The 13,502-nt window shown below is 35.3% G+C and overlaps 1 long non-coding RNA gene across 1 annotated transcript in view; it reads right to left on the bottom strand.

Annotated features, from left to right (window-relative positions):
* LOC122803280 overlaps positions 1 to 13,502 on the bottom strand; it is a 216,580-nt gene that overhangs the window by 63,486 nt on the left and 139,592 nt on the right. The window contains exon 2 of the long non-coding RNA XR_006365090.1: positions 5,306 to 5,451. This is a non-coding gene — a long non-coding RNA (uncharacterized LOC122803280). The remainder of the gene's footprint in view (positions 1 to 5,305; positions 5,452 to 13,502) is intronic.

The following is a 13,502-nucleotide window of genomic DNA, read 5'->3' as shown; positions in this document are numbered from 1 at the left end:
ATTTTTTAGATAATTCTAACTTCAAAGAACATTTGAAATGCTTGGCTTGGTTTTCCTTACAGCAGATGGCAATGTTGCAATAATCTTGAAGTTCACATTTTACAGTGTTTTCTTTCATTTAAAAACACAAGCCTGTATTTTACATGTATTTATACAAATTATAGAATTATGTATCAAATTCTATTTGACTAGGCTGGCAGCCTTCGCCCATCTTTCCCCAATGTTCACAACCGGAATATTCTGAGAAACACCACAAATCTCAGTTCTGCACTCTTAACCTTGTACAGACTGCTGATAAGAGAATATAACCAATCCTTAATAGTTAAAACATTAAAGTATAATGAAGTCTTGGGTCTTATTCAAATTACCAAAATGCCAGTTCGCCGACACGCGGAAGAGGAACGCGAAAGGACCGACAACGCAGTTGACCGATGCTGAAATCGACAGCTGGAAGACCGACAAAGGCGGGTAGCCGACTTGGTAAGTATGCGATAGTGAGGGATTTAGGATTAGGGAGGCGGACAGGTAAGTGTGCAATAGTGAGGGATTCCTTACATTAGAATTATGTATCAGATTCTATTTGACTAGGCTGGCAGCCTTAGGGTAATCTTTCCCCAATGTTAGGGTTAGGAATATTCTAGAGAAACACCACAATGTCTCAGTTCTGCACTCTTAACCTTAGGTACAGACTGCTGATAAGAGAATATAACCAATCCTTAATAGGGTGGGTTAAAACAGTTAGTAGGGTAAGTGCAGGTAGGGGTTAGGGTTCGGACCTAGGTTAGGTTTGGGTTAGCTGATATGTAATATGTAGTGTAAATGCTTACGGTGCGTGTGTGGTGGTTGGTGTTCGGTGTTTGTTTTTGCTGTGTATTGTGTGTGTTGTTGTTTGGTGTTGGTGGTTTGTGTGTCGGCGAACTGGCGTGTCGGTGTTCTAAAGTAGATCCTGAATTCTTACCTCGGTGCCTAACTACAAAATTGTACATATATATCTATATCTATATATATATATATATATATATATATATATATGTGTGTGTGTGTGTGTGTGTGTGTGAGAGTGAGTGTGTTTATATACAATAGGTAAACTATGGACAATATCTAAAATTATGAAAAGCAGAGCCAAGCAATTTAAAAAGAGCATTAATTCTCTAAAAGACTACAAAGGGAAATATAATTCCAAGCTTCTTTGCTTAATAATTCTAAAGAAAGCCAAAACTAGGTGGTACAAAGGCCCAAAATGAGGCATTGTTTTTGTTAAATGTTACTCTAATTTACTTAAAAAGATAATACATACATTCAATGTACATTTTCGGAATAATAGGAAGTAGGAAACTTTAATATTTGCATTAATTACTGACAGCAATCATTCCCTGGCCCCTGGGTTATTGCCTTTTGGGTTTTGCATGAGCCTTATAAGACTTTTCTTTGATCCATTCCAGTGTCCCTCGCATAGTGTAATGCATGCCAATCCAGTACTGATGTCACACTCTTTTTTTATATCATAGCATTTCCAATTGTTGGTCTCCCTTCTCCACTGTTATTTACTGGTCTGGTGCACCAGCTTCATTTCTGTTATAGTCCATTTTTTCAGTTTTACTCCTCTTTGCAATGCTACTTATAAACCACTGTTCCTTTATTTCATATTTGTGGGTTGTTCTTTCTTTTACTTTTCCATCATTTTCCCCATACATTTGTTTTCATACTTTCCAACTGTTTACATCTAAAATTATTACTTGTTTTTTTTCTAAGGCTTAGATATTAAAGTTATGATTACTGCATTTTATTGCACAGCATAATGTTTTGTATATCAAACACACACACACACACACACACACACACACACACACACACACACACACACACACACACACACACACACACACACACACACACACACACACACACACACACACACACACACACACACACACACACACACACACACACACACACACACACACAACTAGTCTGTATGAATCTCCAATTCCAAAGGCTTTAAAATAAATTAAAGGAATGGATTCTCTAGCATGACACAGGCTTTCAATCTCCTGGCTTATCTCACATCAGTGTTAGCTATTTGTTTCTCCATAGTTACTCCTTATTTCCAGTATTCCAGTATGTTGGCCAGAATCTATTCAATCATTCATGATTTTTGTAGAAGCTGCAAACTGGAGAAAAAGGATAGTATGAGCTTATACAGAAAACACTAAACAGTATACCTATAAAATAACCTTTATACCAGGATTAGCAGCCTTTTTTGAGTTGTGCCAAAAATCACACTGACTGGTTGGTGGTGCATTTTTACGCAGGGTACTTGGATATGCATGTATAATTTCTTATCTGATAAACTGTATTTTGAATTGGTTGTCTGAAAGAATTTAATGTATCTCAATAAAAATTATTATATCTGGTTCTTCACAGATTAATTGTGGTATACTTCAGGCATCAGTGTTGGATCCTTTCTTGTTTAATTTATTTTTTCCACTTTCCCTTTATGCTGATAGTTGGCTAAATAAATATGCATATGACTGAAAAATTGGATTTGTTGCAACATGTGATAATTGCTATGTGACAATAAACAAATTTCTGAATGAGTTTGTAATCTCGGCTATTTAATATGGTCATTGGTTTAGTACCGATAAACGTCAGGCCATCTACTTGTAAAGCAATTATTTGAGAACTGATTGTGTTGCATGATCACAGTCCTGAAGTGACCACTATATATAGGAAGTTAGGAGACATAATTATGAGTAACTTCTTTTTTTAAAAGTTTCTCAAATTATATTAAATTTAAGGCCATGAAAAAATATGGGTCTCATGTTCATAAGTTTGTCATTGAGTGATACAAAGCATTTGATCCAGCTTTACAAGATATATGTGCAACCATTACTAGAATATAATGCATGCTGATGTTTAAATATAATCAGTTAGAAAGTCTTGATAAAGTCTAAAGGCATTTGCAAGAAATAAACATACGTTTGAAAACTGTTAGTATAAAGACATCTGTAAGAAACTGTAATTTTATACATTTCATTACAGATTTGATAGGAGGAAAGCCACTCTTGCCTATAATGCCAAGAGTTATTTTCTTCAAGTGGTATTAAATCTTTATTTAAATTCTAATTTAACCACTCACAAATACAGATGAAGTTTTTAATTACTCCCTTTTAACACTAAATTAAGAGGAAATTACATAACTCAAGTTATTCCAAGAATACAGAACAGAATATCACATAGTGTTAGAATTTCAGATAACTTTATGTCCTTTTAGAAAAATCTAGAGGAATGGTTTCGTGATGAATTTTATAATCCACATTTTAAGTAGTCAGCGTTCCTAGAATGACCTCCAGGCTTTTGAACACTGCAAATGAGAACTTATGAATTTATGCTTGAAATACATTGAATGCATTTTATTGCACTAAATTAGATTATTCAAGCTTGCAGACTACTTTTTCAAGAGAGGAAAAACAGAGTAAACCTATGGTGTCACTGATCAACATACCCTATTTCTATTCCCAGTGGAGTGCCAAACAAAATTTGATGGAATGCAGGTGTTCTGCATTATTGCCAAGAGTTGTATACAACTGCTTTAGGTTGCTATGCACTCTAATGCTGAGTTTAACTCCATTGCCAGTGGTTGCGAGAACAGGGACTATTAATAAAGGCTATAGGATACACATATATTGCCTCCTTGGTGAAGTTACATACTAAATCCTGAGAGGAATGTAGGTTTCACAGACCATTGAAGGCAGATTAGAGGGCTATATGAAGTATCATTCAGAGGTTCAGCATGAGGCTTGTTTCAGTGATTAAATTATATCACACTTCTGTGTAATCGTGTGCTTTGAAAGGGTCTATATTATGACACCAAATCAGCTAAACACTGAATGCCATTTCAGTGATGCATAAAGAGTGAACTATAAGTTAATGAATGGCCAGATCACCAATTTTTTTTTCCCTAGGAAAAAAATTGGTAGGCCAACCAGACACAACACACCAGCTCAAATATTACAAACTGTGGGCTTTGCCCCCCACCCACCCCCAATTAATGAGCAAATTCATGGCGACGGGGTGATCTGGCATTTTGCTTAACTTGTAGTTTGCTCTTTATGTGTCGATGAAACTGCGTTCGGTGTTTAGCCATTTCGGTGTCGTAATATAGACCCGTTTTGAAAATACTGAATTATGCAATATTAAATTCATGATGACAGGGTGATCTGGCATTTCACTTAACTTGTAGTTTGCTCTTTATGTGTCGCTGAAATGGCGTTCAGTGTTTAGCCATTCTGATGTCGTAATATAGACCCATTTTGAAAATACTGAATTATGAGATATTGTCATAAAGTGATTAAAAAGGATGGTACTTATGTATTATCGCAACCACTTTCTCAACAACTGGATAACACATAAGTAGCGATGCATCTGCACTATGGTCCAGTTTCTCAGTACTTTGAACTGAAACAATCAACTGTTTGGAGGTATTTCAATAATAAAAGTTGTCACTTTGTGTATGTCTGAAACTAGGAACCCAGACTGTCAGATTTTCTGAACAAATGAGTCAATTCGCATTGTGTTCACCTGCAGTGTGCAGTTGTAAGTGTTCTGATTCACTTTCCTTTAAATATCCTGAAAAGAGAAATACATTTGTAACTGCTGTACTGTTATGGTGTCATTTGGATGTAAATGGTCTGTGGGTAGTATAGGAAGTACCACATTTAAACATGAAAGGTCAACTGATTTCTTGTTTCCCCCGTTCTAATGTCGTACAGGTGCCTGGAGGCTGGCCAGTACCATGGACGTTGAGCATATCGGCATTTCTGGTTTAAAAACACATCCTTTTGAATCATTACTGTGCCATTCCAGTTACATACTCATTAACAGTGAATTATTTTCTACATTTTTAGTTTCTGTGCAATCCTTCCGCTCATAACTTTGGAGCGGAACAGCTGCAGAGCTTATTCATCTGCTCCCTGCAGTAAAATACCTGCCGTGTTGTTACAGCTTGGAAAACAGTTGACTGCTTCTTGTTCTGTGGTAGAATTGTTACAGTTTTATATTTGAATATAGATTGAAAACATTTTTTTCTTTGCAGCTTGACCTTCATGGCAAATGTATTGGGTTAGTTAACATTCAAGCTGGAAAGAGAAAACACTGTTTTCAATCAGTATTGACAGTGACTGCTGTAAGATTTAGCCCAACAGAAAATGAAACAGGCAAGCGATTACTTTTGTCACTTTTCGTACACTTTTTACTTTAATTTCTGTTGTAAACATAACTTCCTAAAAAAGGTGGATTTCCTTACCTTAAGAAAATGATATATTGAAGGGCTGCCAGAAAATATCAACAGAGAGTCGGTTCAAATGTGATTATGATAATACGTAAGTACCAAAAGGAATTGCCAACATCAGTTAGGAAACATTCCTGAACTGCATGCCATGGTGAAATTCACTAGACAGTTAAGAAATAGGAGAAGAACCAAGAGTCATATGAGTAATGCTTTACAGGAGATTTCCACATACATATACATGTACATATACATTTAAATTATTCATTCTTTACATGCTTAACTGAAAAACCTGTATGAAAAAATAATATAATGGTATCAATCATGTCTACTTGTGATGAAACCATTTAGAATATAACTCCAGACACAAATAAATCATTCAGCAATGAACTACATTTTGCTGTCCTGTTGTTAAAATAAACTACAAATTAATTAATTGTGTCCCCACAATAAACATAGCCATCACATGTTAAGAATTTTTCAAAACAAATAAACAGGTTAACTAATAGGTTAAAGCTGGCTATCCTTACACATCTGTACAGAAATATAGAGATAATGAAGAGAGTTCAGACCATATACCCAATTTAAATATAATTGTAAGTTTAATGGATATCATTACACTAATCCATTTATGAGTACTAACATTAGGCTAAATATCCCCTGGGGGGATTAAAAACAATCAAAACTGAACATATTTGCTATGTGTGAGTGTTATGCGAGTGGACTATATAATCTTGTCTTTTCTCCAGTTCCATAATTCTTGTAAATCTTCATATTTTTTAAGTATTCAAAAATCATATGAAGATAGTTGACAGGAAGAAGCAGACAATCCCAGCATGGCTGTTTTATTATTCTTTCCTCTCTTACATCTATCTGGATAGAATGGCATGTAGGTAGGACTTCATATATATAATCTGTGATAAATATGGAGTATCTGGATTTGCATATATGTGAAGTATGCTTTCCCATTCTTTATCTTATCAAATGACCTCTGATTATTTCCCTGTTTTGTACCTGCAATGTTCAATATACAAATTAATCTTTTGTATAAGTGATTGTATTTTGCTTCCTCGGAGCTTATCTCCTCGGGCCTCTACTGAAAAAGGACATATATCGAGTTAGACAAGCACGGTCAACAAATGTAAAATAAAAAAATAAATAAATAATAAATCTTGTAATTTAGATAGCAGCACAGCCTTGCATTTGATTTTAGCAAGATAGCAGTCTCCTTCCCTTAGGTTTCCATATTTTTTTCTAGATATTCTTAGTCGTTGCCCTTGCCATAGGAAGTCAAATATGTTTTTTGAGTGGCTTTGACAATATTGCTCCATCATAACTATGGGAGATATCTTGAAATGAATAGAAGTTTTAGCATAAAAAACATTTTGGTTATATAAATCCTGGAAAAAATGGTACGCTTTGACACTGTCACGCCATTTCAATAGTGGTCTGAAGTTTAAATTTTCTAGATTGCTGATTTCAATCAACATATTTATTCCCAAGAATGTGCATCTTTGGACTTTGTTGAGAGGGTAATACAACCACTCATCAAGATTCTTTTTGTTTGAAAAGAAAGGGAAAGGTACTTGATATTCTATAGTTAACATACAGCCCTGATAGTTCAAAAAAGGTTGTAATTATATGTAGTACAGGAAGCATTATCCATCATGGATGGTTGAGCCAAATTACTTCATCATCTGCAAATCATGACTCTAGGATAGATTTGTCCTATCCTATCATAATACCATTATTAATGAATTAATTATTTAAAACCTTGTCGCAGCCATAAGTAGTCTAAACTAATAGCTAGGATGATGGAGAACTGATGGGTGCATTATATGACTTGATGTGGTGCAAATATGATTTTGTTGGTGTCTATTCAGGCTGAGAAGAATACATGTGGGAAGCCATTTCCCCCAGAATATCATGGAGAAAATCCTAATTGTTAGTGTCAAATGCTTATGAAAGTCAGTTGGAATAGCTGATGCATTAGAATCTGTTGTTTGTGTTAATGTTTGTAGATTGAGCCACATTTTGATCAGTTCTGGACTGCCATGCTAGCTTTTGATAAATCTGCGATGATTAGCAGATATAAAATTCATCACAATCTGTTCTATCTACTTGATAATATTTTAGCATAGTCTTATTTTCATATTTAGAAGGGAGATGAGTCTAAAATTGGCAAGATCAAGATTGTACTCACCTGTTTTTGTAACATAATTTTGCTTCCATTACTTGGTTATCAAATATTACACTCCTTTTGGCTTCATTGTACCTATGAAGTAGCAGCACCACCAAGTCTTTTTCAAAATATTTGTAAAATTCTGAGTGAAATCCAGCAAGTCCTGGAGCTTTACACACACACACACACACACACATATATATATATATATATATATACATATATATATATATATATACACACACACACACACACACACATATATATATATATATATATATATATATATATATATATATATATATATATAGTAGTCTTTTATAAGCTTTCCTCTGAATGTGCATGCGTTGTTCATAGGTTCATAGGTTCATAGGTTTATACTAGTTATATGAAAATACTGTGCCCATTAGTTTGTTGTGCCTCTGTCCAGCAGTGACACAGAGATGATTCATCTCCCATCCACAGGTCTAGATTTCTCTTGAACAGAGTCGGTGCTCTGCCTCACATGGACCGGGATTTTATTCCACAGCATAGGGAGTCTCTGAGTGATAAGCTCTAGTGGTTTTGGTGGATTTGGATTTTTGAGGTGAGCATGTCCATTAATACATGTCACCTCTGACTGAATAGAGCTGGAGTTTCTTCAGTCTGGCAGCATATGACAGATTTTGGAGTCCTTTATCCTTTTGGTGAGGAACTTTGGGGTCTCTCCAATTGCTGCAGATGTCGGGTGAGATACATCCGAATGGGGGCATTGTACTCGATCATTGGTCTGATAAGTGAAGAGTACAGGAACAATGACCTCACTAGATCTGGATGTGAATCCCTTCATGATCAGGTGGGCAATGTAGAAGGTCTTTCTAACCACTTTAGGAAAGGCCACTGTCAACCTGGGTCCCCAGGTCCAACTTCAGGCCATGGCTCTGGCACCAGCTATCTGTTTCCGTGAGTCCCTTCTGAAGGATATCCGAGAAGTAGATGCCAAAGGAGTCTGACACAGCGCCAGCAACTCTAACCCTGTGGGTTCTGTCAGTTTGCAACCCATCTTGTGACATATGGGTTTTCCAATGTCAAGTCCCCTATCTTTTTGTTTATGAGCTCCATTATGATCCTCTCCATAGCTTTGCAGACTAGACTTGCCTTGGGCATATCTGTGGGGTAGGCTGAGATTAAACAGCTGCCTTATGGTCCCATTGATGCTGTGCACCTGCACATTTGAGATGTCCGAGAGGCTACTGGGGATATAGCGTTATCTCTTTAGGGGGAGGGGGGAAGTTTTGCACACTGTCTCTGTCTGCCTATGTGTTGGCAATGTCTGTGTTTCAGTGATTTTTATCATTTTTTGGACTAATTCTGAGCATATGGGAGTTTTCCACCCAGGTTCCTACATAGCTGAAAAAGGCCTTATGATTGTCCTTGAATCCATGGCAATTTTTCTCTCAAAATTGGCCTTAGTTGATTTTATGATCAGTATTTTTTTACTAATAATGATCAGGTGACTTCCATTTTGTTGTATATAGCTTTCTCCTCTTATTGTAAAGTTTGTTAGTTAATGGCTGGGGTCCACCAGACTGGACTTGACTTTGGACTTTGTGGAAAGATTGTTTTTTTGTTTTATTTGGGCCTGATCCATCCATGCCTGGAGGAGGTGTTCATAGGAAGGCATTGGGCTTCCGCGAGTTTTGTTGTGGTTTCCACTGGCTCAGGGGCCTTGAAGGATACCACACCAGTCTTTGAGTAAGTTCTTCACTATAGTCTTTGTGAGATTAGTTTATGATCAGATCTCACCAATGAGGGATATACTTCCGGTGTGGAGCATTTTGTCCCCATGTTTGTGACAATGAGATCTAGTATATTTTCTCCTTTATTATATAATTCATGTACTAAATCCTATTAATTTCCTTAGAATTAATGGTAACATTCCTCTCTAGTGAATGAGTATGTGGGATGAATAATACTTAGGCACTCTGCCTACATTTGAGATTTTATCCCCTTTCCCAAAGCAATTCATTATATACCTCTTCCATTCATTATGCGTGTGCCAGTGTAAATTTCACTATACTTTTTTTCCAATGTAACTATGTTCTGATGGGCAAGTTTATTATTGCAGTTACTGTCTTTATCTTCATGTTGTTTGTTTAGCGACTCCAAGTGAAGTATCTCAGCCTATTTATTTGATTACACCATGTTTGCAGTTATGTTAAGATACCAGTCTATGGCCATGTCTGTGAAGTGCTTATCATTTATTAATTTAAACATGTGCAGATTATTCCCAACCAAGTTTTATCTTTCGGTCACTGGGATCTATTCTTCTTTGATGATTCAGGTCATATGGTGGGTCTATACCTGTAAAAGGGTACAGTGCACTATAATTTGCAATGAGCACTGGTACAATTCTTATCTCATATGTCTTACTGATATGTCTTAGTTGCTATGATGTGAGGATCATAATGATTCTACTGAAAATCATTGTGATGTAATGAAAAAACGTGTATTCTTTATATGTTGGACTTAAACTCCTCCAGCTATCCTCCAAAGTTCCTTTCTAGCTCATGGCTGAAAATGAAAACAGTCTGTTGATGTAGATGAAATAGAAAGTTCAAAGGTCAGCTTGTCGCACAACGTAAAACAAGTATATAAATAAACAAATAAATAAAATGGTCTGTTGCTATCAATTCTTCACTAATAGGTGAGGAACAAGTGGAGACCACAACAGATTTTTCATGTTGGACTTAAAATCTCTACAGATAGTGACAGCAGGCATGAAATGAGCGGGTGTTTCATCTTTGGAATGAAAGCTATGGCAAATAGGGTCTATGTCTGAAGACCGCAAGTCCAAAAGACTGAAAAATGAAACTATCTAAAATTCAAAATATGAAAAACATTTTTAATGTAGGGGTCAAGCCTCACAGGACTATACCCCCACACTCCCTGCTAACTATATACACCAGCTCCAGGATTACACAACAGAGGAGAAGGGGCAAATTCCATTTTCGATATTTTGAGTTTTAGATATTTTGATTTTCATTCTTTTGAACTTTCAATCTTCTGACATAGACCCAACAAATATGGCTAAGAATTTAAAGAGCAAATATGTACCATTTTCAACAAGCACCTATATAGTCAAGCTATGGTGATGTGTAAAGTCCTTAATGTCACAAAGTGTTTGATTCAAATAAACAATTACACAGTAGCCTCATTCTTGGACTATTTGACTCATGGTGCATGATGTTTCTATAAACGTTTGCAATGTATTCTTGGATTAAACTTAACATACCAAAATAGGAAATTCATCACTTTTGACTTTCCCATAGGTACAAATCATTTAATTATGTGAAAAAAATATTAACACTTCAGTTATTTAAAGACATGCCTTGAATCAAACTGACAGACTCATATACAGTACAAACATCATACAAAATAGCAAAGTGTACTACTTTTAAACTGAAGAAGTATTAAGATTAAATTAATAATACCTTGTTTTAGTAAAACAGTTAAAATACATAAAGTGCACAAAATGCTTTGAGAAATGAGGACAGGTGTCATTTCATATAACAACAAAAGCCTGCAAAACTAGCATTAGCTACATAGACAACAAATGACATGTATTTGACTTATTTCTGTTTCTGCTGATGCCACCAGCAACATGCTATGAAAAAAGAATAAATGTTTTTTGCAGATCAGCATCTCATACATAACAAAGGAATGGAGTTCACAAATCATCAGGTCCATCAGAACCTTTGCTTTTTAACATTGTTTCTTTTCTAGCTATTGCAGCACCCTGCTAAGAGAAATACAAAGGACAGAGACAGCTGGGCATAATTTTCCCCAGAAGTAGGATTTCACAGTCATTTTTTTTTATTATTGTACACATGAAAACATGTAGATCTCAGACTAAATCAAAAGATAAAATATAAAGTGAAACATATGATTCCAGACCTGGTCAGTCTGCTGGGACTCATGCATTAGAATGTCACATCTCACAAAGGAATTATTTGAACCTCAAAAGAAGTTTCTGCAGTTCTGTTGCTCACTATATGCATGCAGCTATAAAACAAGCTGTTACCCAAACTGATGAAAAACTGAGAATGCTCATCTCAAATAAATAACGATTCTTGTTGATATGTAAAGCAAATATGGCACACACAGATATGTTTCCACTGAATTTTGAATTGAGAATGATATTCAAATGATTGAATGGGGAAATTCTTTTAAACGCAAAATGCTCACCAATATTTTTAGGTATTTTGCTGTCATTTTGTGGCATAGTGAGTGGTAACATTTACTTTCACTACTATTCCTCAATTAAAATTATCTAGAAATATTGCAACTCATAGAAATATAGAAGTTGTTTAACTTACTCCACTATGGAATATAAGGCATTTTATCTGTATTTGTCTATGTTTTTGAAAAGTGTTATGAACGCAAATGCTACCATTCACTATTTCAAAATATATTCATGTTAAATTATTTTTTTTCTGTAGAATATCACATTTCCTTTATTCAGACTGCCATTTATCTGCAGTAGTAATATCAGAAATACTTAAAATTGCTTTATAACAGCTTTTCAGACAATTATCACTGTGTCTTCAATGGGCACAACAAGGAATGTGGATAGAGTAAAATGCAAATATGAAGACGTCTCCTACAAATACCAGCATGGCAGACCTACTGGTTTCAGCTCAAATGGTGATGTTGTAATGGCTCAGAGTTTACAAATAGTAAGGAATGAATCTTTAAACCTTCTCCTTGAAAGTGTGTGAGAATTTGCTCCTTGAAGAAGCATTACTGATAAATTATTTATGCAGGCAGTTAGTTTCAAAGTAATGTCCCTGAAGAGCTTTTTTTTCTATTTTTTTTTATTAATTTTAAAATGATAAAAAAGGTAATTCAAAATGACTTACTCTCAGAAATATAGCTCACACAGAACTATGTATATAAACATCAAATCCAATAAACATGTTAATTTATATTTTGTTCTTAAGCACATCAATTCTGTCTTGACTATGTTAACCAATGGCATACAAAGAGAGATCTCATCAATACTGTAGATTCACATTGATCTTCAGAACACATTTATTTTCAATGTCATTCAGTGAAAAACTAATTGCTGAAAAACCTCTATGCCATAAGAAATGAAGACTTTTTTCATCTGGGACAATCCCCCCCCCCTGCACTTCAATATGAAGGAGTCCTTCACATCCCCCACTTTAAAACATCAACTTCGAGGTTGCAGAATACAGGAGGAAGCTCCAACCTCAAAGATCAGCATCAGTTATTCTTGCCCGTTATTCTTTAACTGAATGACATTTGGAAATAATCCATTCAGCAGCTTGACATGTTCCAACTACGTCCCATAGAATGACATGGCTAAAAAATACAGCTTCTACCTCTGCGTCATCTATACAGGGCGCACATTCTCTCATTAATAAACATACACCAAGCAACTAACCCTTACCACTACCCCATCTATATCAAACAATATGTTTCATAATGTCTTTGTACCTTACTGTACCATGCATATTTTCATTCATATTATATATCCCCTTTAGCTGGTCCATCTCTTCATGTCACCTTTATCTCAATTTCCTTCTGTCACTCAGTCTCACCTCCATTAAAATTGCTTTGCTACCTCTACTCCCACCTGTAAAGGTCCCATCATTATGGATATATATTCCCCATTTCAGTCCTCTAATATCTCTTTACAATTTTGTTACCCATCCTCAACCTCCTTTTATGAATTTTCTTTAACTTAAATACCATCCATCCACTTGCAATTAATTTTATTATCCAACCCATTAACAACCTTCATTTATTTATTTATTTATTTAATTATTTATTTATCATTGTTTACCAGGAATGTCAGACTAGGACAGAGCCCATTTTCAGTGGATGCTCAGGGAGGAAAGCTTCATAGGTAGATTATATACAATTATACAAGAAAACAGTTGCGTTGGATTACATTGAGTACAATAAGACATAATATGTGTTTAATATTTGATACAGCATTGTAAGAACAAAATATGTCAGCATTGT

This window comes from Protopterus annectens, chromosome 5.part1 (genome assembly GCF_019279795.1).
Source record: "Protopterus annectens isolate FY-2018-M chromosome 5.part1, PAN1.0, whole genome shotgun sequence".
Lineage (NCBI taxonomy): Eukaryota > Metazoa > Chordata > Ceratodontiformes > Protopteridae > Protopterus > Protopterus annectens.
The sequence above is the reverse complement of the archived record's forward strand: the minus strand, read 5'-3'. Positions and strand labels throughout refer to the sequence as shown.